We start from the raw sequence: 16401 nt of genomic DNA, 5'->3' as shown, positions 1-16401 counted from the left end.
GTTGTCAGTATAGACAATAAATTCTGCAGCGGCCAGATAGTGTTTGAAACGTTCAGTCACAGCCCAAACTACTGCCAGTAGTTCCAATTTGAAGGAGCTATAATTTTCTGGATTTCTTTCAGTAGGCCGGAGCTTTCTACTTGCAAAGGCGATGACTTTCTCCCGACCTTCTTGCTTTTGTGACAGCACCGCTCCTAGTCCCACATTACTGGCATCGGTGTAGAGGATGAAAGGTTGATGGTAATCTGGATATGCCAGAACCTCTTCTCCAGTTAGTGCCTTCTTTAGTTGTTCAAAGGAGTCTTCCCTTTCGTCGTTCCGCTGAAAAGGAGGGTTTCGGTTTGAAGGTTTCTTCGTCTGCCCTACCAAGGCGTCTTGCAAGGGTGCTGCCAACTTGGTAAATCCTTTTATAAATCTGCGATAGTAACCCACCAATCCCAGGAATTGCCTCACTTCTTTTGCGTTGGTAGGTCTTGGCCAATCCCTTATGGCGCTTATTTTCTCGGGATCCGGTGCTACTCCCTCCGAACTCACGATGTGTCCCAGGTACTGTACCTTTGGTTTGAGAAGGTGACATTTGGATGGCTTGATTTTCATGCCATACCTGGATAAGGCTTCAAACACTTCTGCCAGGTCTATTAAGTGTTGTTCATAAGTCTTTGAGTAGACGATCACATCATCTAGGTACAGGAGGACGGTCTCGAAGTTCTTGTGTCCGAGGCAGCATTCCATCAGCTGCTGGATGGTACCAGATGCGTTGCAGAGTCCGAATGGCATGCGATTAAATTCACATAGACCCATTGGTGTGGTGAATGCCGTCTTTTCCTTATCTCTCTCAGCCACAGGGACTTGCCAATACCCGCTTGTTAAGTCTAAGGTGGAAAAATAATTAGCAGATTTCAAAGCAGTCAAGGACTCTTCTATCCTAGGCAAGGGGTAGGCGTCTTTATGGGTGATGTTATTAATCCGCCGGTAGTCTACGCACATTCTCATGGTTCCGTCCTTTTTTTTGACAATCACTAGAGGGGCCGTCCAGGGGCTACAGCTATCTCTTATTACCCCGGCCTGTTTCATCTCCCTCAGCATATCTTTTGCACATTGATAGTGAGCGGGCGGTATGGGTCTATATCTTTCTTTTATTGGGGGATGGTTACAGGTGGGGATTGTGTGTTCTACCCCTTCTATCCGTCCGAAGTCCAATGGGTGTTTACTGAAGACTTGTTCATATTCCGTCACTAGCCTATACACCCCTTGTTTTTGATGGGTAGGTGTTGAATTTATGCCCACGTGTAGCTGTTGGCACCAATCCTCCAATTCTCCATCTGAGCCGTTGACTTCCACCTGACAGGTTGGTTCTAAGGGCTCAATGGTTGTGATGGCATTGTTGTCAACAGTATATAGCTTTGCCACTGTAGCATACCTTGGCAAAGTGACCTCTTCCTCTCCACAGTTCAAAAGTCGTACCGGCACTCGTCCCCGGTGTACCTCGACTACCCCTCGTGCTGTGAGTATAGTGGGCCTGCTGTCGGTGTACACTGGTTCTATTAAGGCTTGATAATCTCGTCCCTTAGTACCAATGGCTGCTCTACACCATACCAGCATTTCTGTTTTTGGTGGGATTACAATAGACGTTGGATCACTTACCCTCACACTGCCGATTTCTCCACCTGCAACTTCTACCTGTTGCCTTAACATCAATACTTTTATTTCCCTCCGGAGAACTCTCTGCTGGTAGGATTGGGCAGTTTCAGCAATTTGCTGTAAGACAGAAATAACTTCGGCAAAGCAGTTCTCTAACACATTCATTCCTATCAATACAGTTGGTTCACAGTTCCGCCGGTCAACATCAACAACAATTATACCCTGTTTCTTCAATTCTACTTTACCAATCTTTATGGTCATCTCCCTGAATCCTAGTTTCGGTACCAACTTACCATTACTGGCCCATATATCTAGTTCAACATCAGAGGGCCCTTTATCAATATCTGCATCAGCCCAGTACCTCTTATAAAGGATATACGGTATAGATGAAATCTGGGAACCTGTGTCCAGCAAAGCGTTGAGGGGAATTCCGTCCAGCACGATAGGGATAATGGGTCGTCCTCCGATGTACCTGTCGTGCCAGGGTGTTGGGCCTTGAAAGTTCATTCCTGTGAAGCGGCCCGCATTCCCAGGGGATTCCCGTTTAAATCACAATCTTGTGCAAAGTGGCCTGGCTGCTGGCAACGGCGGCAAATGGGCTGTCCATCCGGTTGGTAGCGGTCGCGGGGTCGTCCTCTCCATGTCGGGTATCTCCGGGGTCTCATCCATGGAACATCCTCTCTATGGTTTGCCAACTCCATCTTGGGTCCTCTCATCTCCTGCATGGTTTTAGCCATTGAAGCAACAACATCAGTTAAAGAGTCAAGCTTTTGTTGAAGAGCCTCATTAGTACTGGGCCCCAGGGGCTTAGCAATGGCCCCGGACATAGCTGATGTCACTGGCACTCCCTGTTGTTGAGGTGCCTCTGCCATGGGTTGTGCAGGATCCTGATCCCGAGGTGCCTCTGCCAGCTGGAGACGTATAGCGCTCTCCTTTAATTGGGCAAATGTCAATTCAGGGTTCTTAAAAACAAGCATGCTCACATGCCCCCGGTGAGAAGGGGTGTAGAGTCCCTCAATAAATTGATCTCTTAGCAGTTTATCCGCTCCGGTGTTAAAAATGGGTTCAGCCAGTGTAAGTGATTTAAGGGCTTCCTGCAGGTTTAAGGCAAAGTCTCTCACGCCCTCATTAGCTTTTTGTTTGCAATTAAAGAATCGTACTTTAGCTTTGCTGCTGGCAGTGGTTTCAAATGTAGCTTTTAATCCAGCAAATATGCGTTCAACAGTGCCTTTTAGATCAGCTGCCCATGCTGTGACTTCTCGCTTAGCATGGCCACTTAACTGCATCATCAGGAGACTAACACGCTGAACTTCACCCACGGGGAACATGTCAAAATGGGCCAGCATCTTTTCTCTGAAATCGTCAAGGGTATTAGGCTCACCTTCATACATTGGAAGCCACGGGCCACCCGGGGTATATGGCATCAGCACCGACATGATGGGCGCCACTCCTTGCACCGCTGCGCTACCGGACTCTCTATCGACACTCTGTCTTTCAGCTGCATTAGCGTCGCCGGGTGCTGCGGCGTCTCCATGCTGCGACATACTGTGCCCCCTTTGTTAATCCGGACCCTTCCGGTCCTCCGCTTCCGTCGGGATAGTGTAGATTCATTCCGCTGTGCAGCAGGATTGGTTTTCCCCTTGCTCTGACGTCAGAGCGCTCAGCTTGGTGCCGCCCACAATGACACGCCCCCTGCTGCTCCCGCCCGCCACGCGCTCTGTAATGGCGGATTCTGAAGTGTTTCAGTCAGACTGAGGCTCAGGTAATGGCGTAGCTCAATTAACAGTCTCGTGCCTAACGGTTATGAGGTGATGGCGGCCATCTTTACTCCATTATAACCAATGGGGAAAAGTCACTTTCAATAGCTTTTAATGGGAAATGGAATTTTCTTTAATAAAGTCAATTTTCAAGATTTTTCATCCAAGTTTTCACAGTTTTGGGCTCCAATCACGGCACACAATACCCGGTATACGGGCTGGCTGGATCCTGTTTGTGATGCCAATTGTGACGCCCAGGAGACCGGGGTACCCAGCACCGGACCAATGGGGTCTGTCTCTTGAGGGAGATGTCACGGGTGGCTTGACCCGGTGCTGTGGCCTCAGGCAATGCACAGTGTAAGGGGTATCATGAGGGAACAGGCACTTACTTGATCAGCAGCAGGTTCTCTCAGTGGTGATGATCCTGATCCTGGATAGATAGCTATTGTCCAAATGAAAGTCTGAGGCACTGAAACGTTTAACCAGTTTACTTCAACATAAAGGGATTTACAACCAGTCCTGTCACCGGAGTCTGTATGGGAACTCTGAGTTACTTTGACCCTGCCGGGGTCTTCGCCTCTTATTGTACGCAGTTTCTGTGTGGCCCTGCTGCTGTATGTGAACTGGCTGCCGGCCCAATCTGTCCCCTCCGGGTCCTGGTTCGACGGGCAACCCGAGTCCTTTTATCTGCTTACCCCCTTCAGGAGTACCGCTGAACTCTGTGTCTGTTGCTGCGTCCAGCCCTAGTGAAGCTGATATCACCTCACGTTTTTCCGGTTGCTGTATTATATATAACGAATACAGCCACGGATCCGGTATCCGTCTTTGCGCCTGTTCTGGGTAGTGATTAATGCTACCCGGTTCTCACAATGTCCTTTTTCTCTGTCCCTTTTCTCCTCAGGCCGGTGATTTGGGCCTGGAAACTGTCATAGGGCTGTTAGAAATTCAGCTGTATGACCTCTCACTTTCAGCTCCTTAGCCCAACTGCCAGTTCTTCTCTCAGACCAGAATGGATCAAGGGGAGTCTCTGGAGCTCCCCCTTCTGGCCGGAGGTGATAGTGCAGTTTTGCTATCTTAGTACTTGTATTTAGTGTCAGTAACTATTTTTGTGGCAAATACCCCTAGGGGTGCCACACAAGTGATAGTCAAAAAATGAAAAAATACAGGGTATTTAGTTAATACTTTTTTTTGCCAAAAAAGTATGTTAAGCTGCTGTATAGTACCTGTATGAGCAGGGTCCAGAGAGAAAATATCCATGTAGAACATGCAGGATGGAACAGCTACAATGCAAATGACCCATAGAGGAGTGGTGGACTCCCCAGTCTTGTAGAAACAAGAGAACAATTATAAAACCAAAACACATGGGCTACTTGCACAGTGAACAAGTCTGTAGAAACCTGTTCACACCACCAAAGAACTTGAAGACACAAAAGCGCACAGAGAGGTCAAAAATACTCTGTTGTAAAAAGGTCACAGTAAATAAGCAAGTGCTAGTCAAAATGAAAAAATACAGGGTATTTAGTTAATACGTTTTTTTGCCAAAAAAGTATGTTAATCTGCTCTACCAATCGCCAAGGTATACCCATAATGGAGCAGTCCTATCTAATGTATATAATCCCTATCTGATGTATTTAAAAACCTGATCATCTGTATAGTACCTGTATGAGCAGGGTTCAGAGAGAAAATATCCATGTAGAACATGCAGGATGGAACAGCTACAATGCAAATGACCCACAGAGGAGTGGTGGACTCCCCAGTCTTGTAGAAACAAGAGATCAATTATAAAACCAAAAACACATGGGCTACTTGCACAGTGAACAAGTCTGTAGAAACCTGTTCACACCACCAAAGAACTTGAAGACACAAAAGTGCACAGAGAGGTAAAAAAATACTCTGTTGTAAAAAGGTCACAGTAAATAAGCAAGTGCTAGTCAAAAAATGAAAAAATACGGGGTATTTAGTTAATACGTTTTTTTACAAAAAAAGTATGTTAAGCTGCTCCACCAATCGCCAAGGTATACCCATAATAGAGCAGTCCTCTCTCCGTTATGCATGCCGTCCACTTTGGAAGTGGAGGCCTCATCGAGTTTCACGCTCAGAAGGGACCAAGGAGACAGCTGGCAGCCTGTGGCCCAGTGCCCCCATGATTTAACATCATCTGATAAGTAACATATATTCTGCTTATATCTTTTGTCCTACCACTGTGTGTATTTGCACATCTGACCATTGTATATATGTAACCATCGTGTATATAGTGTAAAATAAATAAATGTAAATAGTGTATTGTCTAGTGTGCCCTTAAGGTGATTACATATACCTTGGGCTGCTCTTATCTCGATCACATGTCCGTACTCTCGGTTTAACTTTCCATACCACCAGGGCTGGTTTCTGGCCTGATATAATAATATTAACGGACTGGGCTTATATCTGTCAGGGTTGTGAGTGTAGTGCCACGTCAGTGACTGCATGGACCACATCCTTTCACTCCCCATGCCTCCCTGGTTCTGTGTACACAGCGGGTATCTGTGTAAAACTGTACCAAGCTGACCTTACGTGTCCCCGGAGGTGCGGAACATCATGTTGGTGCAAGTGGGAAGACCGCACTACCTCTGACATAATAGTGACGTCAGGCAGGGTGGTGAGGTGCAGTTTCATCACAAACGCCTTTAGGAAAATAATTCACTGTTTGGGCTGCATTAATCCACGTTATGAGTGAGTTGTGTAAGTAGGTTGGGCTGCGCTAACCAGAATGAAGATCCTTCATCCAATAATATAAAAAAAATTGTTTATTCCACAGCGAGTTTCCATGCCGGATAGGCGTCTTACTCAAGTGTTTTTTAACATTCGCGAAAGACACCTGTCCAGCATGGAAATGAGTTGTGGAATAAAAACCACTTCTTTATATTATCTTATGAAGGATCTTTATTCTTGTAAGCTCAGCCCAGCCTACCTACACAACTCACTCAGGTGACTACATAACCTGGATCCATTTTCTCTTTGTTTAAAGGCATCACCCTATGGTTTGGTGCACTCTGTTTCCCCTGTTATGTAGGCAATCCAGTGACACAGTGTGCCAGCAATCAGAGCACATACAGTGATCTGACAATAACCCAAAAACAATAGAACGAGCTCTGAGACGTGGAATCTCTGTAGACCGCAATACCTGAACCTATCCTAAACACAACTAAAGGCAGCTGTGGATTGCGCCTGACACTACCTATGCAGCTCGGCACAGCCTGAGGAGCTGACTAGCCTGAAGATAGAAAAACAAGCCTGACTTGCCTCAGAGAAATACCCCAAAGGAAAAGGCAGCCCCCCACATATAATGACTGTTAGCAAGATGAAAAGACAAACGTAGGGATGAAATAGATTCAGCAAAGTGAGGCCCGATATTCTAGATAGAGCGAGGATAGCAAAGAGAACTTTGCAGTCTACAAAAAACCCTAAAGCAAAAAACCACGCAAAGGGGGCGAAAAGACCCACCGTGCCGAACTAACGGCACGGCGGTACACCCTTTGCGTCTCAGAGCTTCCAGCAAAAAGAATTGACAAGCTGGACAGAAAAAGTAGCAACAAAAGCAAAGAAGCACTTATCTAAGCAGAGCAGCAGGCCACAGGAAAGATCCAGAAGCTCAGATCCAACACTGGAACATTGACAAGGAGCAAGGAAGACAGAATCAGGCGGAGTTAAATAACAAAGCAGCCAACGAGCTCACCAGAACACCTGAGGGAGGAAGCTCAGAAGCTGCAGTACCACTAGTGACCACAGGAGTGAATTCAGCCACAGAATTCACAACATTCCCCAACAGTGTTTATCAAAAAGAATAATTTTGGTATACACTGGGTTCATGGGGGACCATGTGAAGAGATAACAAGGTTTGAACAGTGCTGTAATTCACCACATGGACCATAAATGCGATGCCTATAGCGATTTACTGTTTCTTATTGGTTAAATGCTCAAATAATCCGTAAGGCTTTAGGGGTGATGTATCCCATAAGTATACACACATGTTCTTTATAGATGGAGGATGGCCTCTCCAAATAATTTTCTGAAATTGCCCTGCCAATTAGTGTTCTTGGTAAACTTCATTTGCTAAAGGCAGAATGCTCTACTTCTCTTAACTATTTATACGCGCTGGGCTAGGCTGAGCGTGCATGCATCTTCAATTAGGGGAAGGGTTTATACCAATATCCAAAACCTTTTTTTTCCTTGACATTGCGGTGTAAGAACCGGTAAGGGTACTATAGTAAGTTCAACCAGAGGGGTTCCACTGGTTGCATCTACTAGACTGCCATGTTCACACTATTGCCCTATACCACTGCCATGTCTGAGAAACACATATTTATGCATATAAGCCAAAAGTGAGTTTTGTGCGTGTCAAAGAACTTCCAGCTCTCCAGCCCTCACTTTTCCCTTCTGGTACCTGTCTGGCACTTGCACAAAGTCTTGCGCAAGGAGTGGCAAATGACAGAGGCCAAGCTAACCTGTCAATCAAATGCAGGAGAAAGGCGCCGGAGGGGAATAAGAAGTGAGGGCCAAAGCACACTTTTGGCATGCCGGATTTATCAGCATTGACTAGGCAAAGATATTGATTTACTTGGCATAAGAGCATTTCTACAACCATATACTTAGGTTTAGGTAGAAATTCCTCCTGTCAAGTTACGGTAAGTGTCTCCACGTATAAATATGAGTGTTGGAGTTGACATCAGTGCACATCAGAGACGCAAAAGTAAGTTAAGCACCACACCTTCCAAATAGTACTTTTACAGGGAAAAAATGGGTGGCCATCATGCACTTTTGATAGCGTAAGCACTGTTGGACACACCAATTTCAACAAGACCGGTGGAGTTATGATTGGGTAAAAAAATAAGTAAATGAGTGGCACTCAGCATCTGGTAAAACTCTATTGATAAAGATTAAATCATGGGGGCAAGGGAGTGGATCACCTATAGGACAACGGCCGTTTCACGTCCACATGACGCTTCAACGGGTCAAGGTCTGGTAGAACATGGGGAGCCTATCCCTTTATAGAAGGTCCGCCTCTCCTCCCACGTCACAGGAACATGATTAAAATAACAGAGAAACAACAGATTAACAAATAATCAGAAAAACACCACCATATCCATTTTAGCATTAAAACCAAGGGGACCTTGTGCATTAGCTAGAATAAACTATTTAGTCTCACTGCATAAGAGTAACCTATTCAGATTGCCTCCCTGATCAGGTAAATTGACTCTTTCTGGTCCTACAAAACGCAGATCGTCCGGATCCAAATTGTGTACCTTGTGGATATGTTCGAATAATCTAGTTGATCCTTTACCAGAACAAAATGGACTCAAAAGGCTCCCTAAATCTCACGTATAGTGGTCTAATTGTTTTCCCTATATAAAATTTATCGCGAGGACATAAAATAATGTAAACGACAAATTGAGGTTTGCAAGATATAAATTCCGGAACCTTGCCCGTAACTGCCCCTAGTTTGATGGGATTTGTAATCAAATTAAATTTTCAGTAAGTACAGGAACCACATTTATAATTTCCTACTATCTTAGAATAATTTAGACAATCTTTTGGAGATGTTTTAATAAGGTTCCTAACCAGGTTCTCTTTTAGATTGAGACATTGTAAGTGACGAGCGTTTTTTGTGCAGCTACCTTGGCTAAGTCTTTATCAGATTCTAACACATGCCAGTTTTTAGTTATAGCTGAATGGATTATCTCATTCATGGGACCAAATTTGAGAATTACGTTTTTGCTTATCCTTTTTCACTGCCCATTAGTCCTTCCAAACAGATTTATTTGCTCACAATTTTTGCCCTATTAAGTGCCTGATCTAGGGCAAACTCAGGGTAACCTCTTGAAAAGAACCTACAACTTAAATCCTCAGCTTGTTTTTGAAAACTACTTCTGGAATTATTAATTTTCATTAGTGGGAGGAATTGGCTGCAAGGGAGTGAAGTTTTCATATGGAAGAGGTGCATGCTTTTATAATAGAGAAGATAATTAGTAGAGGAAGGATTTCTGAACGCCTCAGTTATCAGAATACTATTTTCCACCTGGATCTTATCATCAAGGAAATTTAATTCCATACCCCCAAAGACTAAAGGTGAATTACATATTCATATTATTTATCTTATTCAAATATTCTACGAATTAAAAAAAACTACTCCTTAGATCCTGCCCATACAAAAAAATGTCATCTACGTATTGCCTGAACATCTTAATACATTTTAGAAAGGGGTTTTGTAGTTAAAATACATACTTCAGCTCAAAAACTGCCAAAAATAAATTTGCAAAAATGCAAGCTGCAGGTGTACCCATTGCAGTGCCTGTGCATTGAAGGTACCAACTATCCAAAAATTTAAATGCATTATGGGTCAAGATAAAGTCGAGTGCTTCTCATACAAAATCAATGCATCCCAAACTTTTGTCTGTATAGCAAAATACCACGGACCGCATCAATGCTCAAACGGTGTAGTATTCTGGTGTGCAAGCTCTCCCCATCAATGAAGACTAAAGTGAAATCCTCCTGCCACTTAAATCCTTTGTAATGCCCTTAAAAGCTCACCAGTATCTTTTAAATAGGATGGAACTTCCTTCAGGAAGGGTTGCAAGAGCCAATAAACATACTTGGACAGGGGCTCTGTCAAAGATCCCACCCTAGAAATTATCAGGTGACCTGGGGGGTTAGTGAGTGATTTATTGATTTTGGGCATGTAATACCAATGAGGTTTTTGTGGGAATTCAGGAAACAATTACTCAGATTTTTTTATGGGATAAAATGCCTGAATTTCCCTGCTTCCTTAAGGAGGTGTTGAGTTTTAATTTTAATTTATTAGTGGGATCTTGCGGTAAGGGGGTGTTGGTGGTACTATCAGAGATCTGCCTTAGAGCTTCTTAGATGCAATAATTTCTAGACAATAGGACTATATTACCCCCCTTGTCTGCGTCCCTTACTACCACAACTTTCCAATTTTATATTCTTTTTAAAGCATTGCGCTCATTGTCACTTAGGTTAGGTGGCATCTCCGAGTGCATAAGAGCCTCAATGTCTCTAGTCATTAAATCATGGAACAAGTCAGTTACATTGCCCGAGGCTATAGGGGGCATAAAAGTGAAAGTAATGCCACCCATGAAAGGTTTAACCAATACCTCTTTGTTGTCCTTCTCAGTGACTGTACTGTTGCCATTGATGTTGAGGAGCAAAGCTGAATAATCACCAATTAGATGACTACATGAATCATCAACCTTAGAACTCAAAGGGATAACCCACACATGGGACCTTCCCTGACAGCTGTTCTGAATCTATGCCTGTAGAGGAGGAAAAGGATTTAAATAAATGCATCTTTCTGACAGCTTTGAATAAATCAATTTTGAAATCCACTATATCAAATTTCTCATTAACAAAATTAAGACCTCTTGAAAGGAATGTCAATGCATCCTTAAGATTTGTCAGGTTGAATGTCTGGTTGGAAACATCAGTTATTTCCGCCATGATACCGGTTTGCATTTTACCACCAACTAGCCGCTTGTGGTTTCCACCCTCCATCCCCCTGATGCATTTTCTAAAGGGATAGAACCGTGCTGAGGGTTAATCAGGGTGAGATCCTGACGTATAGAATATCTTATATCTTCAGAGGCGCTGGAATCCGTCTCTGCAGTCCAGCAATCCTGGCACGGTTTTCTGGTTCTTCTGAATCTCTGTGGTTTAGCTCTTTTTACATTATTTTTGATTAAATACCAGGCCAGAATTAAAATCATTTTTTTAGACCTCACTAATTTGTCTTTTTGTTTTCTCTGTTTAATTTCTACCTGAAAAAGAATAAGTATTTTGTCCAATTTTTTAGGATTAGTTCACGTAGTTGGAGCCTCCATTGAAAATTCCACAATTTTCAGCAGATCTGCATGACATCCGTCATTTTTCAAATAATGCTAACTCCACCGGTCTTGTTGAAATTGGTGAGTCCAACCGTGCTTGCGCTATCAAAAGTACATGATTTTTGTTAGCCATTAGTGATGACCGAACGTGCTCGGATAAGGTGTTATCCAAGTGCAATGCTGTCATGATGTGACACGACCCAACGGGGTGAAGGTCGGTCAGCGCAACACTCACAACGGGATGGAAATGGGAAGAGGAAGGCCCTACTGATAGGGAAATGAGGGATGGTCACCAGCTCAGCCAAACCTGAGCCTGTCCCTGCACTCCCCTATTGCCCTAAGTGGGTCCTTCCCCCACCGCTATCAGGAACCTCATCCCTTGTTGTCTCCTAGCACTGCCCTGGCTAGTGCACAGGCCAGCAAGGGGCGATATCCTCACCACTGCAGATAGTATCACACAGGGGACAGTGACAAACACAAAATAAAGTGTGACAAATGCAGATGTCTGGATGCAACGAGCAGAGGTTACGAGGTGGAAACAGCCAGGGGTTGATATAATGGTATTTATATACAACAGTAACTTTTAATCAATTACTGTTAGTAGATATGCAATTTAGCAGTATAAAGAATATCAACAGTCTTAGAATAAGCAAGAAAGTCACTCAGTACTTAGCGTTAGTGGTACGCCCAGTCTTGGGAAACACGGAGTGAGTTGTCACAATAAGCTCTGGTCCTAGTGAGGGGTCACTGGGTTTTCCCGCTAGGCCACAAGACTCTTCCTGACGTAGTCTATTAAAACCAGTTGAGCCTTTCACACACCAACCGGCCCCTTCCCAACCTGTAATCCTAGTCCCAGCCGACCCGGTACCATAGGTGATAGCTGGAAGTGACGACCCTGCTGACTCGCCCTGTTCCTCCTCTATCGCAGGCATGCCTCTTCTGTCGCAGTCGCCGCATGGCTCTTCTTGTCTTGACAGTCAGCGGAAGTCTCTCAGGCACGGGGCAGAGAGGATCGGGCCTCAGCTCTTCACAGGTGTAGTCAGGCATTGGAGGCTTGACCAGCGCAAGGCGCAGATTTCGGCTCTGACCAGTGTAAGCCATATTTAGAGATATCTTCTGGGGGATCCGGACCTTTCCAGGTGGTGACTGGCACCTGGGTAGCACAGACTCCCAGCTGAGGCCTGTCACATTGGTCTCAGTGGTGTCTCTGAAGCACGTCTTCTCTTCTCTCTTCCCTGGCACCAAATCTCCTGGTGGTTGAGCGCACAGGGCTTTTATATCAGGGAAGTCCTTACTAAGGCTCACCTGATCCGGTACAGCACAGAAGATCGTCCCCCCTGCAAATCTTCCATCACACTTTGGTTCCACTTGATTTCGGCTGTCCAGCAGATAGCAGTCTCTCCTCATTAATGGCACATCCTACACTAGTTTCCCAGAGGTCTTATGGCTGTTTGATACACGAGAATGCTCGGGTGCTAACCGAGTGTCTTCGGCGTGCTTGAAAAATAGTTCCCACGCCTGCATGTCTCGCAGCTGTTCTACAGACATAGCATGCATGGATTGCCTGTTTGATAGGCAATCCCTGCATGAGTTGTGACTGTTGAACAGTCTCTAGAGTCGACATTTAGCATCGGGGACTCAACCATACTATTAGAGCACCTCGAAGACACTCGGTTAGCACCCGAGTATTCTCGTGTAACACCTTATCCCAGCACATTCGCTCATCACTAATAGCCAGCAAAAAGGTATCATAACTACAAGATTATTATTTTGTTTCTTCAACTGAGATCAATCATTCCTTTAAATGGAACAAAAACTATGATTTCCTAAGTCAGACATTTTGAGATCTGGCGCAGTATTTTTCCCCCTTTTGTTCTGTAACCTTCTCGTCTGTAATTGTAAATGCTGCCGAATGTATCAGCGCTATACAAAGAAATAAGAATGAATTCAGGATAATGCACCCCGGCGCGGGGCAGCTATGCAGATGTTATCTCTAGCATGAACATTTCTAGCTGCGAGCCATTAGTATTTTGAGAACGACTCATTTAGTAATTGCTTCATTCAGTGGGCAGGAACCTGTAATTTACTGCTGTCCTGTAAAACTGTTCTTGTCAATTTTGTACGATATGACTGATCCATTCATACTAAATTATCTACTATAAGATAATCCTATGAACAATAAATATCATAAGGGTTTATTGCATTTATTATTTTTATTCTATCATCAGCAAATTCTGCAAAGTTAGATTATAAACATTTATTAAAAAACACAATACCTATTAAAATAGGAATAGACTACAGTACAGACCAAAAGTTTGGACACACCATCTTATTTAAAGATTTTTCTGTATTTTCATGACTATGAAAATTGTACATTCACACTGAAGGCATCAAAACTATGAACTAACACATGTGGAATTATATACTTAACAAAAAAGTGTGAAACAACTGAAATTATGTCTTATATTCTAGGTTCTTCAAAGTAGCCACCTTTTGCTTTGATGACTGCTTTGCACACTCTTGGTGTTCTCTTGATGAGCTTCAAGAGGTAGTCACCGGGAATGGTCTTCCAACAATCTTGAAGGAGTTCCCAGAGATGCTTCGCACTTGTTGGCCCTTTTGCCTTCACTCTGCGGTCCAGCTCACCCCAAACCATCTCGATTGTGTTCAGGTCTGGTGACTGTGGAGGCCAGGTCATCTGGCGTAGCACCCCATCACTCTCCTTCTTGGTCAAATAGCCCTTACACGGGTGTGTTTGGGGTCATTGTCCTGTTGAAAAATAAATGATGGTCCAGCTAAACGCAAACTGGATGGAATAGCATGCCGCTGCAAGATGGGTAGCCATGCTGGTTCAGTATGCCTTCAATTTTGAATAAATCCCCAACAGTGTCACCAGTAAAGCACCCCCACACCATCACACCTCCTCCTCCATGCTTCACGGTGGGAACCAGGCATGTAGAGTCCATCCATTCACCTTTTCTGCATCGCACAAAGACACGGTGGTTGGAACCAAATATCTCAAATTTGGGCTCATGAGACCAAAGCACAGATTTCCACTGGTCTAATGTTCATTCCTTGTGTTCTTTAGCCCAAACAAGACTCTTCTGCTTGTTGCCTGTCCTTAGCAGCGGTTTCCTAGCAGCTATTTTACCATGAAGGCCTGCTGCACAAAATCTCCTCTTAACAGTTGCTGTAGAGATGTGTCTGCTGCTAGAACTCTGTGTGGCATTGACCTGGTCTCTAATCTGAGCTGCTGTTAACGTGCGATTTCTGAGGCTGGTGACTCGGATAAACTTATTCTCAGAAGCAGAGGTGACTCTTGGTCTTCCTTTCCTGGGGCGGTCCTCATGTGAGCCAGTTACTTTGTAACGGTTGATGGTTTTTAAAACTGCACTTGGGGACACTTTGAAAGCTTTCCCAATTTTTCGGACTGACTGACCTTCATTTCTTAAAGTAATGATGGCCACTCGTTTTTCTTTACTTAGCTGTTTTTTTCTTGCCATAATACAAATTCTAACAGTCTATTCAGTAGGACTATCAGCTGTGTATCCACCAGACTTCTGCTCAACACAACTGATGGTCCCAACCCCATTTACAGTATAAGGCAAGAAATCCCACTCATTAAACCTGACAGGGCACACCTGTGAAGTGAAAACCATTCCCATGACTACCTCTTGAAGCTCATCAAGAGAATGCCAAGGGTGTGCAAAGCAGTCTTCAAAGCAAAATGTGGCTACTTTGAAGAACCTAGAATATAAGACATAATTTCAGTTGTTTCACACTTTTTTTGTTAAGTATATAATTCCACATGTGTTAATTCATAGTTTTGATGCCTTCAGTGTAAACGTACACTTTTCATAGTTATGAAAATACAGAAAAATATTTAAATGAGAAGGTGTGTCCAAACTTTTGGTCTGTACTGTATTTACTAGAATATATACTAGAGCCAGTGTAAGAGGAAGGAAAGTGAAGGGAATTAATACAGTGCTAAAAAGGTTGTCCAGGTTTGAGGTTCAAGTCTGCAGTCACTACGCGGCTGCAGACTTGTGAATCCTCAGTGTGCGCGTTGTTAAGATTCTCTAGTGCTGGTGCTGTCACGTGCCAACTAGATGTGCACGGCCTTGCTCAATGCAAGTGAATTAGGGCAGGCCGGACACGTCTAATCATAATGTGGCAGTGTAGAATCAATAAAAAGCTGGAAGGAAAGTAAAAGCGCAATTGGATCTTTTCTGGGTATTAAGAGATACCTAATCAGATTTTACTAACTAGATAGAGCCCAAACACAGGCTCATAGAAATATTAGCTGCTGCAGATCCACCGGTCTCCTCATGACCAGCCAGAGTAAAAAAAAAAGGGATAAAATGGTGGATCAACTCCGTGGTGCTTGAAAGATAGAAGTCCAAATGGATATTCAGATGAAAAAGTAGCTTTATTCAACGCGTTTCGAAGTACTATGACTCCATCAGGAAACCACAAAAGTATATCTATATATACTTTTATGGTTTCCTGATGAAGGATTCGTGGTACTCCGAAACGCGTTGAATAAAGCCACTTTTTCATCTGAATATCCATTTGGACTTCTATCTTTCAAGCAGCACGGAGTTGATCCACCTTTTTATCCCTTTTTTTTATTAATGTGGTAGTGTAAGAAGATGAACCAGTTCAGGGGTACCTCTCTTGTGCCGGTTCCAGAATTGTCACCAATGTTGCACGGGGGAGAGCTTTCTGGCCCGGATCGACCTTGGCCCTTGTCAGCAGGGGGCGGGTCAGGGATAAAAACCGCTTGCCTGTGTTGCCTCACACAGGTGGAGCTTTGCAGAGCCTTCTGCTATGTACTCCTCCAAACACCAGACTGACACTGACCCTGACACACCCAAACCCTATACTGCAGGGTTTATAACTGGAATCTGTGGCCTTGGACCACATGGAAAACCCGGGCCAAGAATTAAACAGACTGAACCACTACCATCCTGTAGTCTATTTCAAAACAAAAGCCCAGAGCAGGTTCTTAAAACTGCCTTGGACAAATAGTTTACCCAAAACTAACACTTAGTTTTATTCCACATCGCAATCACAGCTACGCCTGTGACTGCAATGCACTCCCACAGCCTCAATATGCCTCCATG

At 44.0% G+C, this 16401-nt stretch overlaps 1 long non-coding RNA gene across 1 annotated transcript in view; it reads right to left on the bottom strand.

Annotated features, from left to right (window-relative positions):
- The window catches only part of LOC138652132 (uncharacterized), a 31637-nt gene extending 20933 nt beyond the window's left edge, over positions 1-10704 (bottom strand). Inside the window, exon 1 of the long non-coding RNA XR_011315579.1 lies at positions 10550-10704. This is a non-coding gene — a long non-coding RNA (uncharacterized lncRNA). The remainder of the gene's footprint in view (positions 1-10549) is intronic.
- Between the last annotated feature and the right edge of the window lie 5697 nt (positions 10705-16401).

This window comes from Ranitomeya imitator, chromosome 10, assembly GCF_032444005.1.
Source record: "Ranitomeya imitator isolate aRanImi1 chromosome 10, aRanImi1.pri, whole genome shotgun sequence".
In the NCBI taxonomy this organism is placed as follows: domain Eukaryota; kingdom Metazoa; phylum Chordata; class Amphibia; order Anura; family Dendrobatidae; genus Ranitomeya; species Ranitomeya imitator.
The sequence above is the reverse complement of the archived record's forward strand: the minus strand, read 5'-3'. Positions and strand labels throughout refer to the sequence as shown.